The 23688-nt window shown below is 34.0% G+C and overlaps 1 protein-coding gene and 1 long non-coding RNA gene across 2 annotated transcripts in view; one reads left to right on the forward strand and one right to left on the reverse strand.

Moving 5' to 3' along the window:
- The window catches only part of LOC115215583 (zinc finger protein 836), a 243528-nt gene that overhangs the window by 174400 nt on the left and 45440 nt on the right, over nucleotides 1-23688 (forward strand). The window lies entirely within an intron of this gene.
- Nucleotides 9122-23408, reverse strand: LOC118764837. Its single transcript, XR_005000659.1, has 3 exons — nucleotides 23190-23408; nucleotides 13121-13125; nucleotides 9122-9134 (listed from the first exon to the last, which is right to left on the reverse strand). It is a non-coding gene; the product is annotated as an uncharacterized LOC118764837 (long non-coding RNA).

Raw genomic sequence — 23688 nt, forward strand, 5'->3', positions numbered from 1 at the left:
ATATTTATATACAAACACACACACATATATATATGTGTATGCATGTAGGTATTTATGTATGTATGTAATATATATATATATATACTTTATTTAAAGCAGCAGAAAATTCAACAAAACCTATATATATATATATATATATGCTATTTCTAATGAGTTCAGTATGCGGCAAAGTAATTTATTTTACTAAGCCCTTTTATATAATGTAATAATTTGAATTCGCCTTAAATGGTCCCTTTGCATACTGAATACTTGGTGAAATTGATTAATTAATTAATTTTACCCTCAATTGTTGAAATTATAATTCATCTCTCTCTATATAATGCCTCGGATTTTACCGAAAAAAGCATAGTGTTTGCTGATTTTAACCCACGCTGGTGGAAAGGGGAGAGCAGAAATTCTTCGCTTGCATTTTTGAGTTTGCTGGCACTGTTAGTTTCGAGCAGATCTTCAGAAGCGATAAGAAGCCGAAAGGGTATGCTCCCACTTTCAGTGTTTTCAAATCCAAACCAGGGAGTTCTGAGCTGATGATAGAAATGTCGAGTTTGACTAATCTTGAAACGTACGTTCTCAAATAACCTTTGCATTTGATTTTTTAATGTCTCTACCCCCATACTTTCGTGAGTTGAATTGAGCAAACACTATATGAGAGAGGTTTTCTTTAAGTATTAGAAATAGTTTTAAAAAAGTTTTTTTAGCTGCTATTTCTAATGAGTTCAGTATGCGGCAAAGTAATTTATTTTACTAAGCCCTTTTATATAATGTAATAATTTGAATTCGCCTTAAATGGTCCCTTTGCATACTGAATACTTGGTGAAATTGATTAATTAATTAATTAATTTTACCCTCAATTGTTGAAATATATATATATATATATATATATATATATATATACCTATATGTATGAATATATGTATGTGTGTATATATATATATACATGCATGTGTATGTGTGTATGTATAGCACATTTTACTTTGTGCATGGCTATTAGCCTCAGTTGAAAGTCAATTCTGTAGGAAATTCAAATTTCCTTTGCAAAGTGGTTTGTTAAATGCAAAGCTTATAAGAGATTAAAAATATGGTAAAGTATCACTGCACTTGTTGACCTTTATACCCAGACCAATGTTATGGATTGACCCATTTCTAGAATCCTTGTTCTAATCGTGCTGTTGCCAAGCTAGATATTGATCCTGGATGAAATTCTGGTCCTAGCTTAGGCAGGGTTTAATCTTTAATAATTATATGTGAAAGATTTGCCAATTCTTTACAATAGGCTTCACATCTGCTGTAATTCTATCTACTTTGTCCTTTTGCCCTTTCATGATATTTTCTGGCAAGAAATCACCAATAATCTTTTGTGGTTTCATATTCAAATTTAAAATTTCTTTCTGTCTGTAATAGTAATTACAGTACTGTTTTTCTGAAAATTTAATTATCAGTTTTGATTAAGATTTCTAAATTAAGGTTTTTTTTTTTTTTTTTTTTTTTCATCATCCTGTTAGATATTAAATATTACAGAAACTGTATGCTGTGATGTGGGATACTCTTTTACTTGTTTCAGTCATTTTGACTGCGGCCATGCTGGAGCACCGCCTTTAGTCGAGCAACTCGACCCCGGGACTTATTCTTTGTAAGCCCAGTACTTATTCTATCGGTCTCTTTTGCCGAACCGCTAAGTGACGGGGGACATAAACACACCAGCATCGGTTGTCAAGCAATGCTAGGGGGACAAACACAGACACACAAACATACACGCACATATATATATATATACATATATACGACGGGCTTCTTTCAGTTTCTGTCTACCAAATCCACTCACAAGGCTTTGGTCGGCCCGAGGTTATAGTAGAAGACACTTGCCCAAGGTGCCACGCAGTGGGACTGAACCCGGAACCATGTGGCTGGTAAACAAGCTACTTACCACATAGCCACTCCTGCGGAGTGGGATTTTTTTTTTAAATGTAGCTGTCTATATATTCATTTTCTTTGTATATTGTTAAGTTTGCCATTTTTGAGAGAAAAATATTCATATTGGATTATATGGAAGTAGTCTCGTTCAAGTAGATCATGAATATCAAATATAAATTCCACTGCAAGTGTTATATTTGGGTCAGAGTGGGGTGTGATGTAAATTTTTGCAATAATATATTAACATTGACATAAACAGACCAAATGTTAACTGTCTATTGTGTGTATATGTCTTTATTTTTCTTCTTTTTTTTTTTACTCTTTATCTAAATTGTTGAACATTTACACACTTAGTTCTACTACTTGAAAGCATTTAATCAAGAGAGACTTTTGTTGCTTAATTGATATTTTAACTGAAAGCTACTCAAATTATTATTGCTAATAATGTTAATGATGCTGTTGCTACTCCTGCTTCTACTACTACTACTGCTACCAATAATAATAATAATAATAATAGTCTTGGTATAAAAGATGGGCTACAGCAAATATTCTGCTCAATACCACAGATTTGTTTGTCAGTTGTTTGACCTTAACCAGTTGAGCATGTCCCTTAGTGGCTGAAAATATGTGCATCTCTGATCACAAGCAGAAGTAGTAGGGGAGCATCATAGCCATGTGTTGAGAGGGATTCTTTGGGGTTTGGATAATTCACCTCTCGAAACATGGGTGTTTCGTTCAACATCCTTAAACAACCCTTATTCAGGGACCTTTTGAGCGGGATGGGCTACTCAACCTGAAGAAAATTCTAACTGGGCCCCACCTGCAAGGTCATGTGCTGTTTATCTTGATATGAGATCACCATGTCGCGCACATGGTTGTGATGCATGTGCCTGGTGTACCTTTATCAGACGGGTAGTTATGATGGGTATATTGGGCTTCGTATATTTTACCCCAGTGTCACTTTGATGGCATGAACTGCTCTCTCACTCAATAATAATAATAATAATAATAATAATAATTGTAATTGTGATATTGAAAGTTTAATTCTGTCATCATTCATTACCAATGATGATCTGGCTAGATTAATAGACCTTGAAAGCCAATAAAACTTAGGTACCATCAGTCCCTGTAGCACGTCCTGATGTAACCGCCTAAGTTTTCTTTCCAAATGTTTTCAGCTTAAACTTTATTGTAAAACTAGCAGTATCGCCCGGCGTTGCTCGGGTTTGTAAGGGAAATAACTATAAAGCATTTTTAGAGAGTTATAGCCAAAAAATAGCAAAAAAATGGGGGAAAAAATGATGGTAAATTTTTTTTTTGATAGTTAAAAAGGTCGAGTTGCGTCCCCTAGACCATCTGTGGTTTGTGTTTCTGATTGTCGACCCCATGTCGAATTTATCGATCTTTTTCAGAACTGGGGGAACTTTTCAAAATTTTCGCTGCGTTAGTTTTGAATTATGACATTGGGCTATGTGTGTGTCAAGTTTCATCAGAATCGGTTGAAAGCCGTGGTCAAGGTGAGGGTACAACCAAACAGATACACAGAAACACACACAGACAAACTGCCGTTTATATAGAGAGAGATAATTCTTTTCGTTTCTTTCTTCCTTTGTATTTTTTTTAAATTAGTTCTCAAAGTATATATAAAGTTTATAAACAATAACAAGTAAAAAATTTGGTTGAAAAACCTGTTTTGGTTACAAAAAAAATTGAAGGCTGCCCATGGGTCAGAGTGTGATACAAACAGTGTAAATTTTAAAAATAATTTATTAACCCTCTTGATTCCAACCTGCCTGAAATTTGCCATTATTCTGATAGAAATTTCCTACTTTAAAGTGACCTAAATTAAATCCTGCCTCCAAAATTTCACATATTTTTATGTTCCAAACTCCAGCTTAATACTGACAAAGTTATTTTTATAAATTTGTTGTTATTTTCAAAATTAATTGAAACAAACCAGTGCAGTTCAACCAAAATATTGACAATGAAAGGGTTAACATGACCTAAACAATCCAAATGTTAACTGCTTGCTGTTTGTATTTGGTTTGCAAGATTCTTGATGTGAACTTGTGTGATGTATGTTGGGAGAGTCATTATGCTAATTCTAAATACATGCACTGGTTCTATTTCAATTTTTTTTATTATTGTTAGTCAATTGATGTCCTTCCTGCCTTTAACCTTCACCTGTTTTGCAAATGAAGGAAGGATTTTTTTTCTTTAAGACTTCAAAGCTACAAAGCCAGTGGATGATTTGTTTATGAGAAAATTGTCAAAAACACCACCACCCATAAATTGCAACTTTCAAAACTAGCAAGTTGTAAACACGCATGCACACGCGCGCGCACACACACAATTTGAAATCTGAAATTTTTAGCACATGTAGACACATGGACAAGTTTCTTTTATTGAATTGGCAGGCACCACCTGTTCCGGATTCAGTTGCTGTTTCGCAGATTTCGACATATTTTCTTTTATTTTGTTTAATGAGCTTTCTGCAGTCAGGGAAGATTAGGATCTTAGTTTTCTTAATTTTGTTTATATTTTCTCGTTCCATTTTTTGCACCAACCTTCTTCATATTTTTTTATTTTCTTATTGTGTAGCATCCCTGTTTTTAAAAGTTATATATAACACATAAACAGAGCCTGGAAAGATTGCTTTACGATACATGGTGTATTTTATAAATATGCCAGTTCAAGTATCATAATAGCATGAAACTATTAGTAGCTCTTTTGGTTGTGTATTTAAATAGACGTGTCTGTGTGTGTGCGTGCGGGTATATATGTATATAGAAACTAATTGAACATCATGCCTGTTTGTATGTATGCATGTATGATTGATTTTGTTTGTGAATGCTCATACCTTGACATCATGTGTTGTTTGTAAATGTGTATCAACATGATGTCAATTTCCAACCCTCTGGCCATAGAGAAATATTACCTTGTTTGGAAACAGGTGAGGTTTGGCAACAGGAAGTGCACCTGGATGGATAAAACCATCTGTCCCAACGAATCCCATCTGGCCCAAACTATCATGGGAATGTGGACATATAATGATGATGATGGTGGTGGTGGTGGAGGTGATGGTGGTGGTCATGATGATGATGATGGCATGATGATGATGATGATGATGATGGTGGCAGTGGTGGTGATGATGATGATAATTGTTTCTTCATTAAGAATCTTCATAAATAACTTGGTTTTCAAAAGCTGAATTTATTCATTTATTTGTGATCGTTAATAATTTAACCTGCTTAAATAATAATTTATTAATAATAATAATAATTTAACCTGTTTATTAGGATTTTTAAAACTTGATTGCTCAGCAGAATTCTTGAAATGGCGACAGACCTCGCGTTAAAATTCAGCCAAACTAAAATGGAGTTGGTCTGTCAGAATAAAGATAGGCAGTTAGTATCAAATGAAGTTGTTTACAAATTTTTTTTTGCTTACTGATTGCTCTATTTCAGATGTTTTATGTACTCTTCACTGTTCTCAAGGCTGAAGCTCAGCAAAGCATTGCCCTTTTGAGAAGAAAAGACAGCAGTATAGCTTGTTTAGAACTAATGAAGTACTGCAAATTTTAGAATACTCTCTCTTTTACTTGTTTCAGTCATTTGACTGTTGCTATGCTGGAGAACTGCCTTTTAGTCGAGCAAATCGATCCCAGGACTTATTCTTTGTGAGCTTCGTACTTATTCTGTCGGTCTCTTTTGCCTAACTGCTATGTTACGGGGGACATAAAACATACCAGCATCAGTTGTCAAGCGATGTTGGGGGACAAAGACAGACACACATACATATTTACGACAGGCTTCTTTCAGTTTCTGTCTACCAAATCCACTCACAAGGCTTTGGTCGGCCTGAGGTTTATAGTAGAAGAACTTGCCTGAGGTGCCACGCAGTGGGACTGAACCCAGAACCATGTGGTTTGTAAGCAAGCTACTTACCACACAGCCACTCCCACGCCTACTCTGATGAAGATCAATGTGAATTTGGTCAAACAGATCAAGGGGTTGGCTTGAAATCAGAGGAAATATTTCAAGTGGAAAGTGATAATGGTGTGCCCCATTCAGCAGTCTGTGGTGGTGATACAGTATTGGGATTAGAATGGCAAATTTCCAATTCCAGAAAATATTCTAAATATTTAGGTGTTTCTGTTTAGTAGTTTTCCAGTGAATTTCTTTTCTATTTGAGATGTGTGTGTGTGTGTTTATGTGTTCTTGATATGAAGTGGGGAGGCACAGGTGCAGGCACGAGTTATCTCCCCATACTCAGTTGATAGACTCAAATAACAAATCTAGTTTCAATTGTCACACTCTGCAAGTATTCTTATCATTTTTTCTTTTTTTAAGAATATCTCTTATTCCAGTATTTCAAATATCAGATATCTACTCAAAGATTCCTTGACAATCTATCTTTAACATATATTTCATGCTGCAGGATGCCTGTCTCATTTTATTCTAGTATCCTCTTATAATGTATCGTTTCTCTTTGTAGAACAGCCTTAAGGCCTTTCTCTGTGCAGTGCTTAGGTTTCCATGGTAACATTCACCTGATCCTTTCATTTTCTTTTGTTAATGATGCCCATTAAATATTAACCTTCTCTGGAGTGTTACCCACATCATCATCATCGTCCTGAACAACCTGTGCATTTGTGATTTGGTCTTTACTTAAGAACCTTTTGAGTATATTCTTACTTTGTTCAGTTAATGTGCAGAAATGTTTATTTGAATATGAATCGCAACAAAGAAATTTTAGTTTCAAAACACGATATTTCATCTCAACACTAAAGAAATTACAAAAAAAAAAGAAAAAAATTTAAATTAAAAATAAATAAAATAAATCAATAATAAGCAAGATTGTTCATGTGCAAGCTAAGAGTCTGGATTCTAGTGTTCAATAATATTTGAAGTTACTTCAAAGTCTTTTACATCATACTAGTTTTCATAAGAATTGTAAAGTTGTTGTTTTATATTGTGGTTTTGATTTCTTCTCAAAAATTCTATAAGTTACTGTCCATATCTTAGACTATTTACACATCTTCAGTCAGTGACTCTCTATTATTTCATACACCTTCATATGCATACTGAAAATAATAACCTGAACTATGTTTATTATCAATCATCGCATATTTTATTACATTGCTCTGGTTAAGATGTGGTGAACCTTTGTTACTATTTGCCCTCAGTGTGTTGATTTTGGTTTAAATTCTTCTTCAGTGTCATTTAAGTTCTGTTACTTCACTCTGTAGATACATTATTGTTGCTTTATTATTATTATTATTATTATTATTATCATTATTATTATTATTATGTTTCAAATCAGAATTGGTTAACAAGTGATATAACATTTAACTATAAAAGAAATTAACTATTAAGCACATGGTATTAATATAATCAAGTACAGTTACTATTTATTGTACAGTTGTAACTGAAAAGATGCTGTTGATTTATCTGACAGTGAAAAATAGACATTTATGTAATGGTGCTAGTGATGATGTTGATGGTAAAATAAGGTGATGATAAGGAGAATAACAATGCAATGGACAAAATATCATTTTTGGTAAAAGACATGATCATTCAAAGAATGAATATGTTCAACAGCCTTACCAAGATGAACCAGAAAACAGCATCACTAGGGTTGCCCTACGCTAAGTATTGTAGTATAGTTCTTACTTATTGATTTTTATCACTTTCTGTATTATCAAACCCAAACAAACTAAGACATTGGACTGTGAGGTGTGAAGATCTAACATCTATAATTGGTTGGCTTATGTTTAACCTCAATATTATCTCATAGCCAATAGTTTTGAGTGTTTTGTCACATACACTAGACTTAATTAGAAGTTTCGCATTTTGATACTTCTTGAGTTTTTTTATCTGTCACAAAAGACTTTTGGTTTCTCAAGTGACAAATATAACTACACATGACTTAATGTGAAGAGGATATGGTTATAGAGTTCAATGGCAATGCCAACGAAACCTTACCCCATACTTGCTGCCATCCATTTCTGAGATATACAGAAACACAACTTTTAGTAATTAATACAGCTGATCCATAATTGCTTGGAAGAGTACTACTGTATAACAAGCCACAGAGTTAACGATTCATAATTCGTCTCAAGTAGTGTGACATGTCCCCACCTGATATTTCTAATTCATGGTTGTGTAGTCAGTTCAGCTAACAGGAGGTAACAGGGAGTATTGTGAAACCAAATGCTTTTGTTAACTCACTACATTGATCACAAAGTCTTGCGAAAGAGGAGTCTCTAAAAAAAACTTTGTACCTTTAAAGTATCGTGAGAGCCACTGTTGCCAGCCCTGCCCTGCTTCCATAGGTTGATTAATCCTTTCAAAAACACTTAGTACTTAATTACAATTTGTTTAACATTAAATAGATGTGAATGTATGTCTGTTCTTGGACAGGACGGTGGTCTAATTGAGGCAATCACAGGTGATGATAGTTGAAAATTTGCTAAGTTTTTACTAATGTATCTGTTGGTTGTATCTAAAAATAAATCCCAGTTTTTCCTACAAATGTTGTAACCCTAGTTATATATATATATATATATATATATATATATATATATAGTGTGTGTGTTGTATATATATATATATATGTGTGTGTGTGTGTGTGTGTGTATGTATGTATACATATATACATACTCACACAAAGAAGTGTAATTAAACTCACATCCTTTTACTTTCTACTTTTGTCACAGCAAAATATACTAAATAACTATATACGTAACTTTATGCATACAAGTATTATATGCAGTATTATATCCATGTATGTATTGTCTGGCATGCTCTCTTTCTTTCTCTATTTTTTTTCTTTTTTTTCGTGTCTGTGAGTTGTGTCTGGTTCTCCCACAGTATATATAGTTTGTGTGTGCGTGTACGTGTCCTCCCCGCCCTGCCCCATCCTTTTGCTTTAATTTTCACACTGTAATCAGACAGAGCAATTTGCTTTAGATTCCCTTATTGACATGTTAGCTCTGCTGGGATGGCCTTGAGATATTCTGGCAAAGGCAGGTGACACACATTCCTTTTCACTTGCTAGTCAATCTGGCTTGACCTATTAACATTAATACTAGTTAAAAAAAATAGGTAATACTCTGAACTTGAGAGCTCTTGTAGGTAATTCAGTTACTCAGTAAACAGTGGAGCAGGTGAGAGCAAGTCCCTTTGACAAGCACCTTTTTATTCACTGATTATATTTAGTTTCTTTCTGAAGCAGATAGTTTTAATGTCTTTATAACTTCATAGTCTGTTATGTTTTATTGTCCAGTATTATGAAATTTATTCAAGCATTTGTTTCACAGGAGCTGTAGTTAAGTGAAATATTTATAGGTAGCTTTATATACATATAAATATATATATATATATATATATATATATATATATATATATATATATATTTTTTTTAATTTACTTACAATGTTAAGCTTTCTCGTTGTGTTTTCGTTTGCCAGCTTAATATAAGTAAAAACTTAGAAGCATCGTTTTAGGGTTAAAAAACAGCACTTGGATTTGTTGCTATCATTAAACAACACAAGACCTTCGACCACTTCCAAAATTAAAACTACATGTTTTGTCCTAAATTTTTAGGACCGGATATCCTACAAAAAAAAGAGTTATTTACGTCTGGAACGCTAACCAAAGTGATAAATGCCCTTCCAAATTGACAAGCAAGACATCCTGTAAACATGGCATAATTAAGTGTAGTTGACCTCTGGGTTACTTGTGTGTTTCCATTTGTCTAGCTCTATACAACTAGGTCTACTCAAGCAGAGATGCTCAAGGCTTACATGTCATTTCAGTTACATGAAATAGTGATTAATTTCACAGAAACAATTCTCCTGCAAAGATTCTCCTGCAAAGATTCTCCTGAAAGAAACAAGACATAACTAAGATAAATCAGAAAACCTTTGTATTCTGAATATTGTCCAGTTAGTGCTTGTCAGTACACGCTTCTCATATTCATATATTGTATGAAAATTTACTTATGGTCCAGATTTGTTGTTCAGCTGCAGGTCAGTTTCTGTGAAGCAGACCTCAGATGGGAAACCAAGACTTTCCAACATTTGTTTCCAGGAGTAGTATATCTGATAATTATCTTATTTGAAGTGTTCCCCTCTAAGATTGTAGGTTGTGCTTTTAGGGTTAGCTAGGTTCTACTTTTAGCAGGCTGAACAATTACATTTAGGCTCCTTCATTTGCTCATATGTACATATTTAGAGTGTGTGTGTAGATAGAGAGATATAGGTATAAGTATGGGCATGTGGTTAGGGAGTTTGCTTCAGGACTAAATGGTTGAGGGTTAGTCTTTCTGAAAGGACATTATAAGTTAATGTCCTCTACTACAGCTGTGGGTTGACCAATCCAATACATTGTAAGTCTGATTGATTGACAGATACTTGCAAAAGTCTTCTTATATATATATATATATATATATATATATAGCTGCAGGTGTGACTGTGTCATGAGAAACATTTTTCCCAACCACATGGTTCCAGGTTCAGTCTCACTGCATGTGGCACCTTCGGCAAGTGTCTTCTACAATAGCCTCAGGCCAACCAAAGCCTTGTGAGTAGATTTGGTAAGCAGAAACTGAAAGAAGCCTGCTGTATATGTGTGTCTGTGTTTGTGTCTTTATTTGTCCCTCACCTTCACTCATCAGCTGGTGTTTATGTCCCTCTAACTTAACAGTTCAGCAAAAAGAGACCAATAGAATAAGTAACAGGTTTAAAATAAAAACAAGCATGGGGGTCGATTCATCAACTAAAATTCTTCAGCATAGTGTCTCAGCATGGCTGCAGTTTAATGACTGAAACAAGTAAAAATTATGTATATATATATATCATCATCATCATCGTTTAGCTATATATATATATGCATATACAGAACTACAAATATTCGATAGAGTATTTAAAAATGTTGATATCACTGCTATAATTTGTGTGTTAGATTTCTGCTATCAGAAAAGGCTAGTTGAATATAAATAGTGAAGCTTTTACTTTCAACTGAATACCAACACAGGATGCTTGTTTGAATCAGTTCACTTTGAAAACATCATGAGTGATGGACCCTTGATAAAATTGCAGCAACTAGAATGCATAATTGCATAAGAAGCAATGTGCAGTCACTGCAGTTGAAACATATGTAGGTCAGACATATATTCTGTAGAACACATTTGAATGAAGAAATCTGGGGATGTGAATAAAATCTCCACTTGCCTATTCATTATCAATGTCATTAAATACTCTACAAAATATTTGCAGTTTTGAATAAGAACATGGAATTAGTCAAAGAGTGAGGTTTACCAGTACCAGTATCTCTTCTTGACCTTGAGTATTATATAATAGACCATTGTGGATAACCAGCATCTAAACCAATTCAAGAGGTAATAAGTATCTGCCAGGATAATTTATCTCTTTTATATTCTGCATATATATATATATACTTTATTTAAAAGCAGCAAAACTGTCCGACGAACGGGAACGTGAAACTCCGAGTAACAGCTTTTGTTATATTTCTGCTGCTTTTAAATAAAGCATATTACTCTACCTCTGGTATTTGAGTACTCTTTTTTCCACTTTGTTTCACATTTATGTGCTTACTCCGGTGTATATATATATATATATACATATAGGTGGCACGTAAAATGCACCAATCCGACCGTGGCCAATGCCAGCCTCGCCTGGCACCAGTGCAGGTGGCACGTAAAAAGCACCCACTACACTCACGGAGTGGTTGGTGTTAGGAAGGGCATCCAGCTGTAGAAACATTGCCAGATAAGACCGGAGCCTGGTGCAGCCTTTTGGCTTCCCAGATCCCCGGTCGAACCGTCCAACCCATGCTAGCATGGAAAGCGGACATTAATTGATGATGATGATGATGATGATATATATATACATATAGGCCATCGTCTTCATCATAATTTAACATCTATTTTTCATGCTGGCATATATGTGAATATTTGTGTTTGCCTGTGTATATTCCTCCTTAATTTGACTTATGTGTTCACTGATTATAATCAAGAGCCTCACTTTTCATGCAGATGATCTCCTTTGCAGTCCGCTACAAAAGTTATGTTCCAAGCTTCTTGTCATGCAAGGCCTGATTGTCAACAAGCTGCACTCTTCGTATAAAACAGTGATGTTTGTTTGTTTGTTTTCCTGTGCGGAAGCATGTCCTGGCTGTTTGTTGTTTGATAAACTGAGAGACTGTATTGCCTTGCTTGAAAACAGTTGAAGTTTGGCGTCAGAAGGGCATCTAACCATAGAAAATTCTGCTCTTGTTTTGCTTGGGCAAATGGATGTTAAAACACAATAATGATGATAATGATGTGTGTCCTTGTGTGTGTATATGTGTGTATATATGTATACAAGTGGATGTTAAAATACATGTGTAGATATATACACATGCATACGCATATGTATACATATATGTATGCTTATATGTGTATATATATATATATATATATATATATATATATATATACACACATAAGTATATATGTGCATTTGTGTGTGTGAATATGAGTGTATGTTTGTGTGTGTATATGTATGTAAATATGTATATATATATATATATATATATATATATATATACAAACACATGAAATCCTGTCCTGTTGATATAAGCCACTCCTCCCAACCACTTTGCACACTTTGTATAGATGCAAATCTGGTAAATATAACAAAACCAGCGGCTGTACTTGACTTTACTAAACTTGCATAAACTTATTTATCTGCTCTACACTAGGTGGATAGGTAAATGATCATGTAGATGATATGATGATGATTATCATTATTATCATCATTATTATTATTAGTTCATATAGGTAGATAACTTAAAGAAATATATATAAAGTAGCTTGATATGTAAGATAACAGCTTTTAAATATCTGTTGAATTATATTTTGAAATTTATGAATGAATTAGCTGTTAAGAGCGCTTCAATATAAAATGATAGTAAGCTTTATAAGCACTCATTTCAGATAGAAAAGATCAAGAAGTTTGTGACCACACATAACCAATTACTGTACAGAGTGCCTGCTATTCCGTCTTCTCGAATTAGGTACTTGAATTTATTTTCTCTGCTATTTTCACCATGACTATTTACTCACCAGTCAGTTAGACCAGTCACTTAGTGTAACAAAGATAGGTTATACTGCATTATGAACAATATATATTATAGGCTTATACTCAACCTATTATGGTATACTATGTTTTATTTAGGATATTTTGCAACATGAAATAACTCTATAGCTGAAATTTAAGTAGCACACATATTTCTTTAACCTTTTCGTTAACCACATTTCTGATGAAATACTACACTGCCGTATTTTCAACGAATTTTTAAAATGATAAAGAATAAGTAAGATAAGTTTGTAAAATAAACTGGTGTTGGGAACAAAAATTGATATGAAATTTTGGTGGAAGGCTTAATTTTAAATCATTTTTTTTTTTTGTTAGAAGCAATGGGTCGGCTCTTGGGTCAGTTTGTATCAAAAGGGTTTTTATGAATCACTACCATAAAACTAATGAAAGAATTTTAATGAAGGTAATTAATAAAATGTAAATTACACCAACCTTTAAATTAAACTAGAGTCCTTTTATATGGTCACTTGATCTGCGAGAAATATTAACCAAATCTTCCTCCAATCACACACTATCATCTTAAAGATAACAGAATAGTTTTTTTCTTTTTCTTTTTTTTTTTGTACTGTATCCCTGGGTGACCAATAATTTTAGGGAAGCGGCCTATGTCAATTACATCAGCCCCTTTACTCAAGGGTACTCATTTTATCATCCTTGAAAGGACGAAAGACAAAAGCAACCTTGGTAGAATTTGAACTCAGACTGTAAAAGATGGGTGAAATCCCACTAAGTATTTTTCCAAGCATGCTAACAATTCTCCTAGCTCGCCAGCTTATCTGGGGTTAAATATAAATAACTAGATTTAGTTGTATATTAGAAAGAATCCAAACAAGGACCAAGAAAAATAAACTAATACCAAATATAAGAGAGACTATTCATATATAGGTCACACTATGGCAGCCAGCTGGCAGAATCGGTATTGAGCCGGAAAAAAATGCTTAACAGCATCTTGTTCATCTTTACATTCTGAGTTCAAATTCTGCTGAGGTTAACTTTGCCTTTCATCCTTTCAGGGTCGATAAAATAAGTACCAGTTGAATACTGGAGTGGTACCCAATTAACTGAAATCACTAGTCTTGTGACAAAATTTGAAGTCAATGTCATAAGTGACGTGATTAGATAGAAACATTCTCTACACTAAATTGAATTGCCAAAACCAATGAAAGAATTTTAATGAGAGTAATTCATAAAATGTAAGTCACATCAACCCGTAAATTAAAACGAAGAGTCCTTTTACGTGATCACTTGATCAGCAAAAAATATTAACCAAATCTCCTTCCAATCAGACACCATCGTATCGTCTTAAACATAACAGAATACAGTGTTGACCATTCTGACCAGTGGTCATGCACAAGGTTCAGTTAACCAACGCAGTGTATGATTGGATTTGGCTAGAGAATAGCTGTTTCGGTATGGAATATATCCTACATTCAGATAAAGTAGAGACTCATGGTCATATGTTTAAATTTAAAGTTAAGTCTTGATTTGTGTAGATGTGTTATGATTTCTATGTGGGAGAACAAATAGATATGGGAAACTCAGAGAAGCATTGAGCAAAAAGTCAGTTTTGGATTTTTCTATTGTTGTGTGCTTGCATGTGTGTGTGTGTGTGTCTTTCGGTGTGTATCTGTGTGTGCATGTGTTTGTTTGCCTGTATGCGTATGTGTGTGTGTAAGCACAGGTATGGATAAGAAGTTTTCTTTGCAGCCACATGCTTTCAAGTTCAGTCCTGCTACATGGTACATTGAGCAAATGACTTCTGCAGCCCTAGGCTGACCAATACACCTTGTGAGTGAATTTGGTAGATGGAAACTAAATGGAAGCCTGTACATATGTGAGAGGGAGAGAGAGAGTGTACGATTTTTCTGTTTAAACTTTTGTTCCCTTCCTTGACAACAACCAATTTTGGTTCATTTATGTGCCTGCAGCTTAGTGGTCTGGCCAAAAGTGACTATAGAATAAGTATTCTGCAGGAGAATGGGATCATTTTGTTCCCCTAAACTTGAGATATGCTCCAGTATGGCCACAGTCTAAATGACTGGAGAAGCAAAAAGAATAAAGGTATGATCACAACCTCATGCACACTATTTGTGATAATGTAAATACTTCTTGAGAAATATTTAGTTTTACTCATTCATTTTAAATAATGTTTGATATTTATAGAAAAACTATCCAAGAACTGAATAATTTAATCTAAGTAACTAAGAGTCTGTGGTGCATACACCTCTGAAGTTGCCAATAGATCTATATTTAGATCATGCTAGACTTGCGGTCTCCAATGCTCAACTTTTTTAAACAGTATTTAACTATCTATTAATTAAGCCAGCTCAATCAAGAGATATTTTGCATTACACTGCTACATGTAGCCCCCCCCCCCCCACTTCACTGCTTCATGTTGTCCTCCCACTGCTACTTCATCGTAAACTCTCTCTCTCTCTTTCTCTCTCCTTCTCTCTCCCTCTCCATCTCAGTTTCTACCAATGCTACTATCAAAGAGCTACCTTTTTTTCTGAAATAGGCTTGATGAACATTTTTGATCTTTGCTTATTTATTTTGATGTCTTTATGTTGAAGTTTGAAATATTTGTCTTTGATTCTGTGCAGTATAAAAATTGCACAGTTCTTCTCAGGTTATTGAAATAGTTGTTATTTGCGTAAGGCTTTTTTATTTTTACACTGTCACTCAAAATCATTTCTACTTTAAGCACAAGGCCCAAAATGTTTGGGTGGGGGGTCAGGTGATTGGATCGACCCCAGTATGCAACTGGTATTTAATTTATTGACCCCAAAAGGATAAAAGGCAAAGTTGACCTCAGCAGAATTTGAACTCAGAACATAAAGACAGATGAAATACTGCTAAGCATTTCACCTGGCGTGCTAACATTTCTTATTTCTTTATTGCCCACAGGGGGCTCAACATAGAGGTGACAAACAAGGACAGACAAAAGGATTAAGTCGATTACCTCGAACCCCAATGCGTAACTGGTACTTAATTTATTGACCCCCAAAAGGATGAAAGGCAAAGTCGATCTCAGCAGAATTTGAACTCAGAACGTAAAGACAGACGAAATACTGCTAAGCATTTCACTTGGTGTGCTAACATTTCTGCCAGCTCGCCACCTTCCCGTCAATCAAAATCATGCCAAATTTTTTGCTGTGGTTTTTTTAGAATGCATACAGAAAACATTGTTATTGCATACTCTGGAAGTCATTGGTTCAAGAACCATTCAAGCTTCAAACAAAACTGTTTCCATTTCACATTCCACTTGTGCTGGTTACATCAGAATTATCAAGAATGTTCTTAATCAAAATTCAAATGAAACCACAAACATGTGGAAGTTTCTGCTGTTAAACCTCATTGCCATCAAATAATCGGTCCTTCCATTTAACATTTTCACATATTATATCTACTGATGTCACAAATTACAAATTATTTAACTGTATGGAAGATGAAAAAACTTCACCCTTCATTAGCATTTATTTATTTGGGATTCCATTGATGTGTATTTCAGATTTCTAGATTTACTCTGCAGAAACACCAAACTTAATAAATTTAGGTATTTGCAAACCCATTCAACTTATGTTTAACATTTATAAATGAAATGTACACTACTGAAAATGAAAAGATTCCACAGGGATATGACAAATATTTCTGGAATTTATGCATTCTGCTAGAAATATCACATAGTTTTATAATACTTCCACATGCACACGCACACATCTGCACATTCCTACTTTACTTTGGCAGTGTATATCATTGTTTCAGCTGTTTTTCCTGTAGGTTTTTGAACAATTAAACAACTTAGCTGTCTTCTTGCATGCTTGTTTAAACAACATCTCTACCTGTTATACTTTAGTCTCATTTTTATATTTTAACTTTCCTAAGTTATTTGCTATTTTAACATTTTTTTTCTTTTTTCTTGGTCAATTTCATAATTTTTACATAATAGATATAGACCCTAGATTTTTTTCTTGATATCAGATATTCTCTTTGCTTTCCACCATTTTTTAAAAAATTTTCTTTGCTGTAATTACACTTGCTATTCTAAGTGAAGCATGTTTTTCATTAAATGAGGGTCTACAAGATAAAACTCAGCGTTATTCTGACTGGACTCAAACACTTAATGTGGTAAATTTCTTGAGTTTAATTTATTATACTATTTCACTACTTAACCATCACAAAAATAAAATTAAGAACCTTAAACTATGGAACAAAATATTAAACCATTCTTTTGATTTTCTTTTTTCTTTATGGTGCCCTTTTAGGATAGACATTTATACTATCTTTTTTTTTTGTCCTCTTCTTGAAATATTTTGTCCTTTTAAATTCCTAGAATGTCGTCTAAGAATTCTCTTAAATTTTCATATCCGGTGTGTTTACTCTTTTATCTTCTTTTATTGAAAATGCTATGAAATTCTTGCCTAAACTCTGTGGACTTCTTTCTTTTAATGATTCCAATCTTTATGAGAAGCCAAATTTGTTATATCAAAATACTTAATCTGTTTAGATAATGACTGAAGATCTGAAGGCTGTATTTTTAAAAGTTTTATTTGATTTTCTTCTATCAACTTGTTACTTACTTTGTGGATATTATATCATTGAATCAACACAAGTAATTTGATGACATGAAGTGAAAGTCTTCAAAAGAGCGACAACATGAAGATAATTGCTCAATCTTCGAACAGCAGTAGGAAATAAAACTTACCAATAGGTACTCTTAAAAAATGTAACTGGACTTCACTTGTTGAAATCAGTAAATTAAATGGCTCTCCTCTGATTTAGTTATACTATCTATACATGTACTGTTTCATGATGTCAGTTCTTGGAAGGAATCAATTAGAATTATTTCAGTTGCCATAGTAATGTGATTTAGTGCAGACAGTTCTAAGGTGACTGAAGCTACAACTGTTTTTGATCCTTTCAACATTTGGATTTAAGCTGATCATTTCAGAAGTCCATCTGTTATGCCATTAGTATGTTCAGTACATAAACATCTATGTTTAAGTTTATATTTCATCACCTATGAAAGCACCGGATCTTTCTCGTGTTCCTTCCTTCTTGAGAGGAAGTTACTGAATAATTGAATAGAATACAAAACTAGTTTATTTCTTGTTTTTGTTAGAGAACAGTTTGGAACAGCCATCTTACCAATGTTGTTTAGATCTTCCTTCTGATCACAATGTAGAAAAAGGAGATTATGGGGTAACTCAGAAAAAAAACATACATTCCATATAACAACTTTAACCCTTTAGCATTCAAACTGGCTATATTACTCTTTTACTATTTTACTTGTTTCAGTCATTTGACTGCGGCCATGCTGGAGCACCGCCTTTAATTGAGCAACTCAACCCCGGCACTTATTCTTTTGTAAGCCCAGTACTTATTCTATCGGTCTCTTTTGCCGAACCGCTAAGTAATGGGGACATAAACACACCAGCATCGGTTGTCAAGCAATGCTAGGGGGCCAGATACACACACAAACACACCACGCATATATATATATATATATACGACAGGCTTCTTTCAGTTTCCGTCTACCAGATCCACTCACAAGGCTTTGGTCGGCCCGAGGCTATAGTAGAAGACACTTGCCCAAGGTGCCATGCAGTGGGACTGAACCCGGAACCATGTGGTTGGTAAACAAGCTACTTACCACACAGCCACTCCTGCGCCAAAATATTTAAAACTATTTGTCAAATCCAAACTTGCCAGATCCAGCTTCTCGCATCTATCCTACAGTGTCATTCTAAAAATAATATTCACATTATCCAAGTCTCAAAGCTACAATGATTAATTCAAAATAATATGAATAACTAAGCATTACATTTTGATAGAGTAATCTGAATGCTAAAGGATCAAGGCAATTAGGTGGTCAGAATCATCAAAGAATTACACAGAATGCTTTGTAAGGGTTTTGTTGCTATCTCGCTATTGTTTAGTCCTGCAGTGGGTTGGGTTTTGTCTTTCATTCTTTGAGAATCAATGAAATAAATTACAGGTCAATTTAATCAATTAATACTGGTGTCTCTCAGGGGTCTTCAAATGTAAGACAACTGAGAATTCCCAATAAACTTTCTTGCAGCTACCTGTGATTTAAGGAGCAATGGGGGTGCCAGTACCCAATTGCCACAGCATGTTTGTGAGGAAGAGTGAGCCCTATTATTTTTAACTTTGAAAGGCATAAATGATAGAGCGCTTCCATTATGAGACTGTCTGATATTGATCCAACATATGTTGACTGGAGGAAGGAAAAATAACTGTAAATTATATCTAGACTAGCAACTTTCAATAACTGTCTTGTGGCTATAGTTTGAACCGTGTAAACCCCTGTAAGATCTTTTGTAGTTTTAACCTAAACAAAACCTTATGTTCTTCAGGAGAAAATTCAACATCATTGTGGAATCAAAATAACCTTTTCTGCTGTACTTCCTTTCCAGTAAACAGTAAACTGATTGACTAGCTAACATTATGTAAGACAAGGAAACATTTTGGTAGCTTATCTTTAGTTAAAGGAAAGCAAGGAAATAACCAAAAGTATTCATCCAGTAATCAGTATGTAATAGTGAATTCATTTACTCTGCAAGTTTTGAGGAAAGGACAAAGGAAAAGAGAAAATATTTGTTATTTTCACTGTCATAACTCTTAATCAGCGTTTTTCAGAACTTTAAGTTCCCCCGCTTTCATGAAATGTAACCCAGCCAAGAAATTAAGTCCAGATATGTTGGTTCTTACTTCCCATTCTATCTTTTTGTTTTGGACCCACAGAATACAACCTAGTTATGCATTTTCTTCTTCAAACTACATCACTGGACACTTCTCTATTTCTAAATTACTTTTAATGGAAAGCATTCCGTGTTTACAACTAATTACTGGACCCCACCCTTTACTTCACATTCTAGGAATGTCATGAACTTAACAGTTACTCTCTGAATTTCCAAATAAAAAAGCAGACTTGTAAATTCTATAAATTTCTTGGCAGTGTAAACTGTTTAAATTTTAGTTGTTTTACAAAAGATTTTTAAAACTTAATATCATAACATTTAGTTATTAATGTTAGTACATACTGAAGCTGGGGAACTTTACAAATTGATGGATGTTAATGGATATTTTATATATTTTTTCAGTACATTTTTACAATCAATAGATAGTTCGATTTTTTTAAATTTCATTTCCACGTAGCTAGTTCCATTGGAAATAATGTCTTCACACTCACGTTTTTTCCTCCTCTTTGCTATTAGACTGTCTTTTGTTCAGTTGCTTTTTATTCTTAGAAAATTCTAAAATATTCCACTACAAGTTTAAAACTGGACATGGACTAGATGTCAAATGTTCCCATTTCGCAATAAATTGATTTTTTAGCTTTTTATCTTTCAAGCCAGAGTGGGTGGGGTCAGCATAATAATTAGCTGCAATTATGTCGTAATAAATATATAAGTAACCTTCTATAATCAATAAAATATATACTAAGATGGGCTTGTAATTATACTCAATCTATGCTTGATAAAATAAGTAGAAAGCAAAGATTAAGTACCGGAGAGATACCATGTGATCTTACACATGTGCAGCTATTATAACTAAAGGACCAAGCACTACACATTATAATCTATATAAGTTTAAATAAACATTGGAGTGTTGACATAAAAAAATGCATTATTTAATAGATAGATAAAAGCAGTGAGAAGTTAATGTGAGGATGAAACCCACCCCCAAATCTCCTTGGGCTGTTCATGTATTGGTTTCAAAACCTTGTTAATTTAGCTATACTGTAATATTTATTTAGTAGTATATATTTTGAGTATAGATAGAAGCATGGCGGAGTGGCAAGGACGTTGCTCCTCAACCTTATGGTTCTATGTTCTGTCCACCTGCATGGCTCCTTGGGAAAGTGTTTTCTGTTATAGCCCTGCACCAACCAAAGCTTTGTGAATGGGGTTTGGTAGATGGAAATTGAAAGAAGCCCATCATATATCATCATCATCATCATTTAGGCTTTGTTTAGCATGACACAGAATGTGACAAGGCTGACCCTTTGAATTGCAAGTACAACTCACTTTTGACAGCATTTTTGTTTGTTTTAATAACTGACGAGATGCCGGAGAAGACTTCTGCCCTGACATCCAAAACTCTGAGTTTTATTATGGCAACTGACTAATTGTCATATATTATATATATATATATATATATGCACATATATATGCATATATAATATATATATGATTGTCTTGGACATTTTTAGGCTTGGCATCATCCAGCTTTCTCTGGATCTATAGGCATGCATACCCATAACATAATGCTTTCAAGTGTGCTTCTTTTTCAAATATATGAATTACTGAATGTGTGTGTGTGTGTGTGTGTGTGTGTGAAGACACTTGGCTCAGTGGTTAGAGCATCAGGCTCACAATCATGAGGTTGTGAGTTCACTTCTCAGACCAGGCTGTGTGGTGTGTTCTTGAGCTAGACACTTTATTTCATGTTACTGCAGTTCACTTAGCTGTAGGAATGAGTTGTGATGCCACTGGTGCCAAGTTCTATCGGCCCTTAGATAGCATCGGTGGTGTGGAGAGGGGAGGCTGGTATGCATGGGTGACTGCTGGTCTTTCATAAATAACCTTGCCCAGGCTTATCTCTCAGAGGGCAACTTTCTAGGTGCAATCCCATGGTCTTTCATGACCAAAGGGGTTTTTTACCCTTTTTTGTTTATACGCACACACACACACACACATATTTATTTGTTTATTTATATTTTTGCCCTTGTACCAGTTTTATCCACCAATAGAGAAAAGAAAAATTTTGCCTAAACTCAAGTCGAAAACAAAGTTTTGATTTGTGATTAAGTTATCACATTCTCCATGCTGCCAGTTATTGTTCTGAGTTTTCAGCTTAGAAATTTTATTCATATTTGACCTTTTTTCCAGTTCATTTAAAATTCTTTGTAATTCAAGAAACTTGGAAAACAATTTTTGAAATGTTCCGTTTTTAAGAAATATTTTACATTGTCGCATTAACCAAATTCCCTATCAGTAATTTTGTTTTTATTTTTGTATTTGGTATGCCTGCATTCCTCTAGTATTTAATAGCCAATGTTTTACCTAGATTTCTTACTATTTATGTTACATATGAAATTCCTGTGAGTATTTTTTTAATATCAAAATATCTTTTTTTTTTCTTACTGCATCTAAATTTATTTTCTTGAATATCTATTAAAAGAAGCAAAAAAAAAAACTACATACAGATCGTAGCATTTACTTGACTACATTTAAGGAACTTACATTTACTGAATTCATTTTACTAGTTTTAATTTTAATTTTTAATCTTCTCTGATCTTCTTGATTGCTAATCCCAACTTGAGCAGTTTGTGTGTTGTTTATTTTGTATTAAATCATATTCACATAAACTCCACCATCATCATTGTTCATTTGGTATAAGAATGTAATCTCATTAACCAGTTCAACTAGAGCATGTTGGTGTAAACATATTTGTTGAAATCATGCATTTTATGACCTATAGACATGTTTGTTGAGATATAAATGGACTTTGTGAAATGCCTTTTCAGAAATGGCGACAGTTATATTTTTGCTTACATCATGGAATATGCAACTGTGATATTGTTCCATTATGTATAAGATTGTTTATCAGCAGTTGGTGGCTGCTACTGCTTCTAGTTGTACTGCTACTACTACCATTTCTACCACTAATACTACTGCTACTCCTACTGGAAACTACTTTTCAAATCTTGTTCTTCATGAGTTACAGTGGAAGAAAGGATAAAGCATATGTCTTTCAATGGCTTGAACTTAGCCATGATATTTTCAAGCAGTTTTGTTGCTTATGTCATACTGGGTACTGTAGTTGATTTCAGGTTTCAGATTTGGAAGAGTTAAAGAACCTTACAAAACTTCTGCTGCTATGAAAGAAGTCTGGATATTTTAATATTGATTTCAAATTTTGGCACAAGGCTAGCAATTTAAAAAAATAAATTTCATGGTTGGTTTACAACTCCTATAATTTATCATTCATTTGGTATTTTTCTTCTAAAACATTCAGAAAGGTAGGGTTTGATGTGAGCCAACCTATCATTATTTATTATGTTGCTTGCTGAAGGGTTCTTGTTAACCCTTTAGCATTTAAACCAGCCATATCTGGTCAAAGTATCCTGCCAGTTTTATGTTAAAACTGGCCAGATCTGGTTCCTCACACCAACCCTATAATATCATTCTAAGAATTAACAGTTGCCTCATCAAAATCTCAAAGCTACAACATAATGCATGATTAATTCAAAACAATGTGAATAAAAAGGCATTAATTTTGGCAAAATAATGTGAATGCTAAAGAGTTAAAGAGTTCCAATTTTATCTAAAAAATATTGGAATCAGAATGAGCAGTTGGCGGAATAATCATTGGTCCCTGCTTAGCCCTCTAGCATTTAAACCGGACATATCCAGTGCAAATATTCATCCTGGGTTATGTTCAAACTGGTCAGATCCAGCCTGCTCACAATTATGCTACAATGTCATTCCTAAAATAAACAATCACATCATCGAAATTTTCAAGCATTCAAGGATAATGCATGATTAATTCAAAAGAAGGTGATTAACCCTAAAGGTTTAGTCATT

The sequence above is a fragment of the Octopus sinensis genome, linkage group LG9 (genome assembly GCF_006345805.1).
Source record: "Octopus sinensis linkage group LG9, ASM634580v1, whole genome shotgun sequence".
Classification (NCBI taxonomy): Eukaryota; Metazoa; Mollusca; class Cephalopoda; order Octopoda; family Octopodidae; genus Octopus; species Octopus sinensis.